We start from the raw sequence: 8682 nt of genomic DNA, 5'->3' as shown, positions 1-8682 counted from the left end.
GGCTTCTTTATTAGAACAAGACATGGGCCCTTAATAGCTAATTTTTATTTCCTTAACTGGTGTGTAAGCAGCCACCTCATTTGAAACTCTTTGTTATGGCAGTAGAGTTGTTCACAAGTCTATACTCTCACTGTATGGCATAGGTCCTTCAGACTTGTTAAATGCTTTTTGACATATGGGAGGAATGTGTTTCTTGTCCTGGCATTTAAATTCAAGCCTAGTTCTTAAGGAGAAATCAGCCTGGCATCCCAAGTCAAAGGAACATTCAGAAGTGGGAAGCAGATAAGGGAGCAGGATCTTGTGAAAAGGGGCAGTGGAGAGGGCAGACTGCTGGAAGCCTGCCATTGTGTTTAAGCTCTGTGAAGCAGAAGTGTTAGTAAAGAGCTCAGTGTCCTGGGTAACCTTTACCTGGAAAATGCTGAAATGGGGAAGAAAAAGTGCTGTTCTCTGAAGGGTGCTGTGTTTTGGAGCAGGATGGTTGAAGATATTTTTGCGTTTTTCTGGAGAATATATTTACAAGCCAAATTATGTTTATGTTGAATTTTACCTCTTTAAAGTGCTGTGCAAAATCTTTGCAGTATTGTTAACTCTAATAGATGAAAAATGTGTCTGGAATCACACCCAGTAAATCTTGAACTGAGGCAGAAATGGTACCATCTTTATTGCTTTTGACATGCCAAATATTACCTCAGACCAGACTTTTAATCACTCATCTGTGCTCAGTTGCCAGGTGAGACACTTTATTCAACATCTCTAAAGGGACAAAGACAAATACAGGAAGTGATGTCTAACCAGAACATGATATTGCTGTGACATGGTTTTAAAAAAGGCAATGAGATCAGGAGGTGTTGGAGGTTGAAACACTTCTAGTGGGAAGAGGGAAATACTAGTAATGTTGAACAAAGTTCTGGTAAATCCTCACGTAGAGCAGTGCATGCTGACTGGCCACCCTTTGAGGAAAAGTAACACGTATCAGATGCATGGATGAGGAAGTATGGGAAAGGGAAAACCTGCCATTTGAGAGGACTCCAGATGGCTCTAGGTTAATTTGCTTGTCAAAGCAACAATTGAGAATGGACCTGTGTTCCTTATGAAAGCAATCTAGAGCACGGAGGTAAAGCTTGAAGGCAAGGGTTGGTGTGACAACAAAAAAGTGAAGGAATAAGCTTAGGCTGAGCAGGAAAAGAATGCTTCGGAGTTTTGTGGCATCTATGAAAGACTTGACAATGGTAGGCTAACTTACTGGTGGACATCTAAAGCAGAAGTTGATAAAATGATAAATGATTTAAACAAAGGTATGGCAATGTTATTAAGTGTTCTGTTGTTGCACATAGTCGGTATTTGTGGCAAGAGCTCAATGGCTGGTGGGAAGAGAAATGCTATTATCTCCTATGAGTCTATGTAAGAAAAGGGAGCCCGTATTGTTTTCTCCTTAAAATAAAAACTACTACAGGAGCTGAAGTAAGACATAATTGCCCAACAAGAATTTTCAGGGGAAAATTACTTCTATGGCTGTAAAAATGAAATGAAATGCCATGTTTAGTGGCTACAGATGTCCAGGGTCTTAATAGGATGAGATATTACCCAGATCAGTAAGCAAGATGTTTAATCACACCAGTTTCTTTGTAGACTTCCCTCTCAGCAGAGGGGTTTTGGCTTCCACTGGGAGAGGTGGGATGTGAAATGAAATCAGTGGAAGCCTGAGTGTTGACTCGGGCATCTGCAGCTACCAGTGGCCTTTAGACACAAATCCCTCACACTGGGTGTGATAATGATGTTTTACCTTAGGACAAGTCTCTGCTTACTGCAGGGCTTGATCACGGATTCAGATAAGTATTTATTTCACTACTTCAGCTGTGCTGTAACACAGTTCAGCAACCTTGTTTTTCGTCCTTCATTTGGCTACATGCTGCTATGGCAAGCAGGACACTACAACCCTTCTGGCAGCTTGGGGACAGTATTTGCTCTCCCTCCAGTCTCCTTCAGCTTAGTCCTATTTAGGAATCATAGCCATGATCATTTAGTATGCATACTTGTCCTGCAGCACAGGACTAGCGTATATATTTCTCACAGCCCTGAGAGAACCCATGCTGCGTGTGAAACACTAGGTGATGGTAACCGCAGGAGTTCTGCCTTTACAGATTGGCTGAGTGTGTTTTTTTTTTTTTGGTGAAAGCATTATGTTCTAAATGAAGGTGAGGAAACAGACTGCAGCCTTTTCACCTAGTGATACACTAGGGCAGTTCCATTTACCTTCCTACTCCTTCTCTTGGAGATAAGATACTGTTGATGGCAGCAGGTTGAGACGTGATGGGAACCAAGATGCAAATGTAAGTCAGATGACATCTGTGTCAGAAGTGCTCACCAACAGATGGCCAGACCCAGTATAAAGACATGTTTGAACACTTACTGTCAGTCCCTGAGGTTATGAACTGTATATTGAGGTGACCTATGTATGTCTGTGAAGGGAAGAAATGTAAGAGTTGCATGTGGATTTTTTTCTTGGGAGAAAGGTGAGGAGCGTGTCGAGTGCTGTTATTGTAGATTTATTTATCACCTAATTTTTTGCAATTCATGTTGGTGCTGCTAAGCTTGCTTGCTATCCAAAGGAATGTGATCATGCATATCCTTGTGTTGCATCCTCCTGAGCCTAGAGATATAATTAAAGCACTGCTATTAAGCATTCTGGTTCTTGTTGTCTAACAAGCAGGTTAGCACACCACAAGTATCTCTTTACCTATTCCAATATTTATGTAGAATGTATTTAATAATTCTTCCTCCACTTCTGACTCTCCTGGGTGAAACAGTGGCAGAACGCAGTGAAGTTATGCAAAAGCATGAGATTACTCCTCTCAAAAGAGCGAAAATATTCTTTCATTGCATGAAGGAATATTGATAACTCTGTGAGGCTATAGTTTTAGGCTATAGTTTTAGGCTGTAGTTTTTGACTATAGTTTTTGACTGCGAACTTCCCAAGTATCAAACTGTGAGGATGGGAAAAAACACGTCAATAGTATCAAATCTCACTTCTATTGACCCTTCATTTTCGCAGCACAGATGGCCCCCACTCAGGCCATCACCACCTGTGTTTGGGTGGTAATGAGTGAAACTTTGTGCTGAAACTGGATACACTGTGCTGTCGCACTTTTCTGGGAGTTGTTTTGGGGTTTTTTTGTATGTGTGTGAGAACTGGCTGTTGGGTGGCTGACCATCACAGTTAAGTCGGCTCAGGTCTGCTAAGAGTTGTATAATGCCCTACAAACCAGGAATTGTGATGGGAATTCCACAGAGACTGTGATTCATGTCAAGGGTGTTGATGTAAATATCTGGTTTGAGTTTACCTTAAGGGTAAACACGTAGAGCTGCAAAGCTTGATTACCTAGGTGTGATAACTTGGAGGCGAATAAAAGGTGCCCAGAAAATTACAGAGGAAAATTCAAATCCTTCTTTCCTCTTTAAGAGAAATGTCCTGCAATACAGGTAAATCAATTTTACCTGTGACCTTTAGCTTTAAAACACACAAAAAATATCATTACATATACCAAATGGTGGGGAAAAGTTATCTTTATAAAAGGCTAATTATGGTTACTGGCCCTGCCAAACCTGACCAACACTGCTTTGTAGCAAGTGGAAATAAAAGTATTTTTCTGCAACATTGCTGTTAGCTTAACCAGTCTCTCTACCTTTGCAATACGTCCTTTTCCATCTTCGGTGCCGAGTGTTCCTATTGCAAAGTGGCTATATGCATCTAAACTTAAGTTGCAATCCATCCATTGTACAACTCTAGTGTTGTTATGCCCTCATCAGAGTTAGTCTCATTGCAAGCACCCGTGATTTAAATGTAGGGTGTGGGGATATTTTTCCTTTAGCATTCCACCACCCAGGCTGTCACTAACACCGTGGAGCAATAGAGCTCCCCTGCTCTCATTTTCCAGCTCACCAGGGATTTATTTATCTTTTAATTGTTCTGCTGCTGGCAAATCAGGGCAGTTGAAAAGCAGAGCTGAAAATGGCAGAGCTTGGCAGGGGTGTAGCTTCAGAGTGGATGGGACTGTGCTTTAAAGTGCTTTGTCTTCAGAAGTTAGTCTGTGTTTTGTAATGAGGTGTTCTGGCAAATGACATCTGGACAGCTGCATTCATTACTCCATTGTGAAACACAGCAAGTTTAAGCATGTTTTATCTGTGATTTTCACCTTGGCTTTTACTGTAGATCCATTACTGGAATCTGCATAATGACGCTTATTATGCTTTAAGGAAAATATTACACCATAGGTTCATTTAAATTTTGTCAACATCATTAGGGCAGTGAGTTGGGAAGAAATGAGGAAAAACAGATAAAAGAAAATGTACTCTGTTTGAACCGATGCCAGATAACACATGCCTGGGTTTACATGCAGAGGTCCCTGTCCTGTAGAGTTCACAGTACACATCAGGAAGTGGAAGTCAGCTCCATTCAGATGGCAGCTAATTCAGGTTTTCTCTGTTTGCTGTCCATTTTCTATCTGACTGTCACTGGCCATTTATTCTTTGGTCAGGTGTTTGTGGCAAAATCCCCTACCTCTATATTTAACTGTCAGAGAACCAAGTATCTGCTGCTGATTGAAACGTAATTATTCTGGAGGCATAATTGTGTTTAGTTTTCATAGATGTATTGACTTCAAGGGGTGTGTTTTTAATGACAGGAGGACTGCTTTAGTGTTTTGATTTTTGTATCTGCTTGAATCAGTACTCATTTAGGAGAAGCAGTGGGAAGTTCAAGAAACCTTTAAAAGATGCATTCTTTAGCAAGTCATGCAATTTTTAAGATATTTCTTATGATGCTGGAGAGACATGGAAATGCCAGGGCAATGACTGTAGAAATAGCAATAACAGCTGTAGTTTTTGTTTCCTACATTACTGTCTTACTGGAAATATGCACAAGCAGAGTAAGAAGTCAAAAATATATATGGATGCTGATCTTTTCTGAGTGGCACGGAAGTGCATCTATCAGTCAATTGTATACCTGCCCTCTGCCCTTAACCTTAATATCTCTTTTTTTTGCCCCTTGCTTTACTGGCTGGGCAGAGAACAGACTGAAAGCAGCCCTGAAAAAAGGGACATGTGGGGTGTTGGTTGATGGGAAGCTCAACATGAGCCGGCAGTGCGCACTTGAGCCCAGAAAGCCAAACATATCCTCACTTCATCAAAAGAAGCGTGACCAGCAGGACGAAGGAGGTGATTCTTTTCCTCTACTCCACTCTCGTGAGACACCCCCCCCACCCCACAGTCCTTTCAGCTCTGGGGTCCCCAACACGAGGGATATGCATCTGTTGGAGCAAGTCCAGAGGAGGCCACAAAGGTGCTCAGAGGGCTGGAGCACCTCTCCTGTGAAGACAATCTCAGTTTGTTCAGTCTGGAAAAGAAGGCTCAGGGGAGGGCTTAGAGAGCTTCCAGTACCTAAAGGGGGCTTACAAGGAATCTGTAGAGGGACTTTTTACAAGGGCAATGTTGTGATACCAACTGAATTTGACTTATTATCAAAGACAAACCCTTTGAAGTCTGTGTTAACGGATAGCTCTTTAGCATATCTTTGCAGTGTTCTGAAGTACTGGTGAATCCACTGATTTTTATTTTTTTCAGTCCAATGTTCATGAAATCACTTCATGATACAAGTAATTCTAAGGCCCAAGCAAATGCTTGTTTCTGTGTTCTTTTCCTATAGTCAGCCCTTAGGTGGCACTATTTCAGAGGAAGTTACAGCATTTGTGCGTCTGCATCTGAGCTTCACTCTCAACACGGTCCCAGAGATTCTGCTTTCTGTTCGGAGATCTGACACTTCTGCTTGTCCATTAGCATCTAATTCAGATGCTCCTCCTGTGAGCACTTACTCTCCTTCAGTTCCATAAAGCTGAAGTATTTTGGAATCTAAAAGTGGAGGTTTACATCTCCCAAGAATTCTTTAGAAGTAAATAAAAGAACTGGTGAGATCTCGCGCTGTGACTTCATTAAGCAAATTCTGGTTGAGCTGGGGCTGAAGTGTGATGATACTTTAACAAATGAAGAAAACGGGCACTTTTGAAATCGGAGGAGTTTATTAGTCTAACGTACCACTCTAAATTACATAGAAAAGGCAAAATGTTGTTACCTGTTATGCCTGAGTTTAGCTGTTTTCTGCAGTCAACTCACCACGTTTTATTGCAGCTATGTATCCTTTACTTCATTTACGTTTTGAGGTCTTTGCTGCTCTTGTTTAGGAGCAGGATAAACTCCATTGTCCGGAGTCTGTTAACCCACATGCACAGTTGCATGCTTGACTGGTGGTGTAGATCCCATTTTAGAGCATCTAGCATGGGGCCACCTTGTCTCCTATGAGTTAGTGATAAATAGGTGATATCTTCTGGTCTGAGCTGAAGGGGCAGCTGTGAATTGTCCTTCCCTCAGCATTAAATGGGGTGACTCCAGTAAGTGCTGTTTGAGAGGAAGGTGCTCTTGAGTAATTCAGCCCTTGGGTGCTGTCTACTCAGCAATAACACAAAGCAGCTTGTGCACTGGTTGCCATTGTCACCTGTGTCAACTCACCTCAGATTGTGTTGAAGTTCTTATGGATAAAACCTGAGAAAATTGACACAACTAATTTGTAAATGAGACTTAGATTGGCAATGTGAGTATTGTTTTCCTGGCCATACTGAATAACATATTAGAACAATACGCTAATTCTAACAGGCTATGAACACAATTGTGCAACTTACATGCAACAAACAATAGTAAGTCAAACAAGTTATTTGTTATTGTCTCATGAGCAACATGTTTGCTGTGGTCTTCTGTGTATTATCAAAGCATGAAGTACAGCTTAATGTCTTGTTCTTCATCTTACCCAAATCTTTGGAAGAGATGCTCTGAAACTTGCGTGAAGACTTTTAATTCCTTACAGATTTCACCATCACTTCAGTTTTTGTCACAATGTAAGTCAAAAAGGGATTATGAGTGATTCAGTTTTGGGATGTTTTTTCTGGGTCATGTAAATGAAGTCCGATATTTAGAAGTGATATCAGAAGCTTTTGCTTAGGGGGTTATGAAGAACAAAATCACTAGTAATTTCAGAAATAAAGTTGGACCCTGTGGCTGGGCTAGTTTATCAGAGCTCGGATCAAGACGTGGCTTTGGTTCTTTATCACAGCATATCTCTATCTGAAGTTGGCAGTCTTGCCATGCCTTTCCCCCCTTTGCCTTATGTTTGCTAATTGTAGAAACCCTGTGAGAATCTGGGGGTGTCACTGATTATAAATCTCAATTTTCTGTAAGATGAAAGTGACTCTGAGTCTGATCCAAAATTAATCTGGAATTTTGGTGGCAAATGGAATTCTCTTGCTCTCAATGGAGAATTCACCTTTCCAAGGGGTTGCAGAGCCTGCGCTGATGCTGCTGCAAGCAGTCTGCTCCTCTGCCATCCCAGGAACCTGTGTTCCAAGTTACTTGGATCAGTTTCAGTGTCTGTGTGACTCCAGACCTCACATCTCCATGCAATCAGTACTGCCAAAGGTTTCTGTTGTTATAAGGGTATTGGTGAAATACTATCTTAGCTTCTGGTCTGTGGCTTCCTGACTTCTGACTCACCGTTCATGATGCAAAGTATCACATTATCAAGTAGCCTCCTACCATTGCTGGGCTATGTCCAGTTTTGCATGGGAGAGCTTTTAGCTGGATTTCTTTTGTCTTACGATGTGCAGATGCACAAAAGCCACAAATGTGGACACTGTGGAAAGGGTGGGAGTTGAGTGGGGAGCATGGCATACTGTCTAACTGGATGGGTAACCTGTGGTTTTGAAGAGCTGGAGAGAATCCACTATCGTCAAACCGAGCCATAAAATGACTTCAGAGCTGGAGCTAAATGATGCAATGGCTGTTGTGTTCAGCCTCTTGTAACCACACGAGCTGAACCTCTTCTTTCAAATCAGGGAGTGTTTCTTCAAAAGTGTTATCATATAATCAAGCTGAAGTAGATTTCTATTGTAAAAACACTGCTCCACAACATAAAAAAGCAAACTGACAGAAAGCCCGTAGCTGGGAACTCATCCCACTTTTCTGCACAAAGGGTAGTACAACCTACAGCAAGAACTTTTATGTATTCAATGTCTGGGTCTGTGGAAGACCAGACTAATTATGATGATCATTTGAAACTTTATTTAAGGCAATTTTCCTCTACAGTACAGTTTGAGTAGTCAGATACTTTCATTAGAAATGAACATCAGATTTATTTATCTACATCTTTATTTTCCATAAGAAGTCCTGCTCCTTCAAAAAGGGTTTTTCTGCCTGACATAGAAACTTGGGGAATCTAAAGAGTAAAAAACAGTTTTAAAAGAACTTCAACTGAAATTTCTCACTATTCAATAACAGTTGGGTTTAGTGATTTTTAAAATGTTTAATGCAATAGCTGGCTTCTGTCATATTTTAATTGGTTTAATGCACTAGGTACTTTTGTTATTATGTGTGGAGTGCTATTACAGAAAAATAATGTGGAATTATTCTAAAATGAAAAAGAAATTGGACTTGATGATATTAACATGAATGTTAAGGTATTTTGGAAAAAGAAATCATATATTTTAAAGTTTATATGAGTTTCTAATTTAATTGAAAGCAACACATTTAGCAAAAATCGTTTCATTACAGATAACTCCACTCACCCCTTAACATCCCTATGTT

The sequence above is a fragment of the Lathamus discolor genome, chromosome 6 (genome assembly GCF_037157495.1).
Source record: "Lathamus discolor isolate bLatDis1 chromosome 6, bLatDis1.hap1, whole genome shotgun sequence".
Lineage (NCBI taxonomy): Eukaryota > Metazoa > Chordata > Aves > Psittaciformes > Psittacidae > Lathamus > Lathamus discolor.
Note: the sequence above shows the minus strand (reverse complement) of the source record.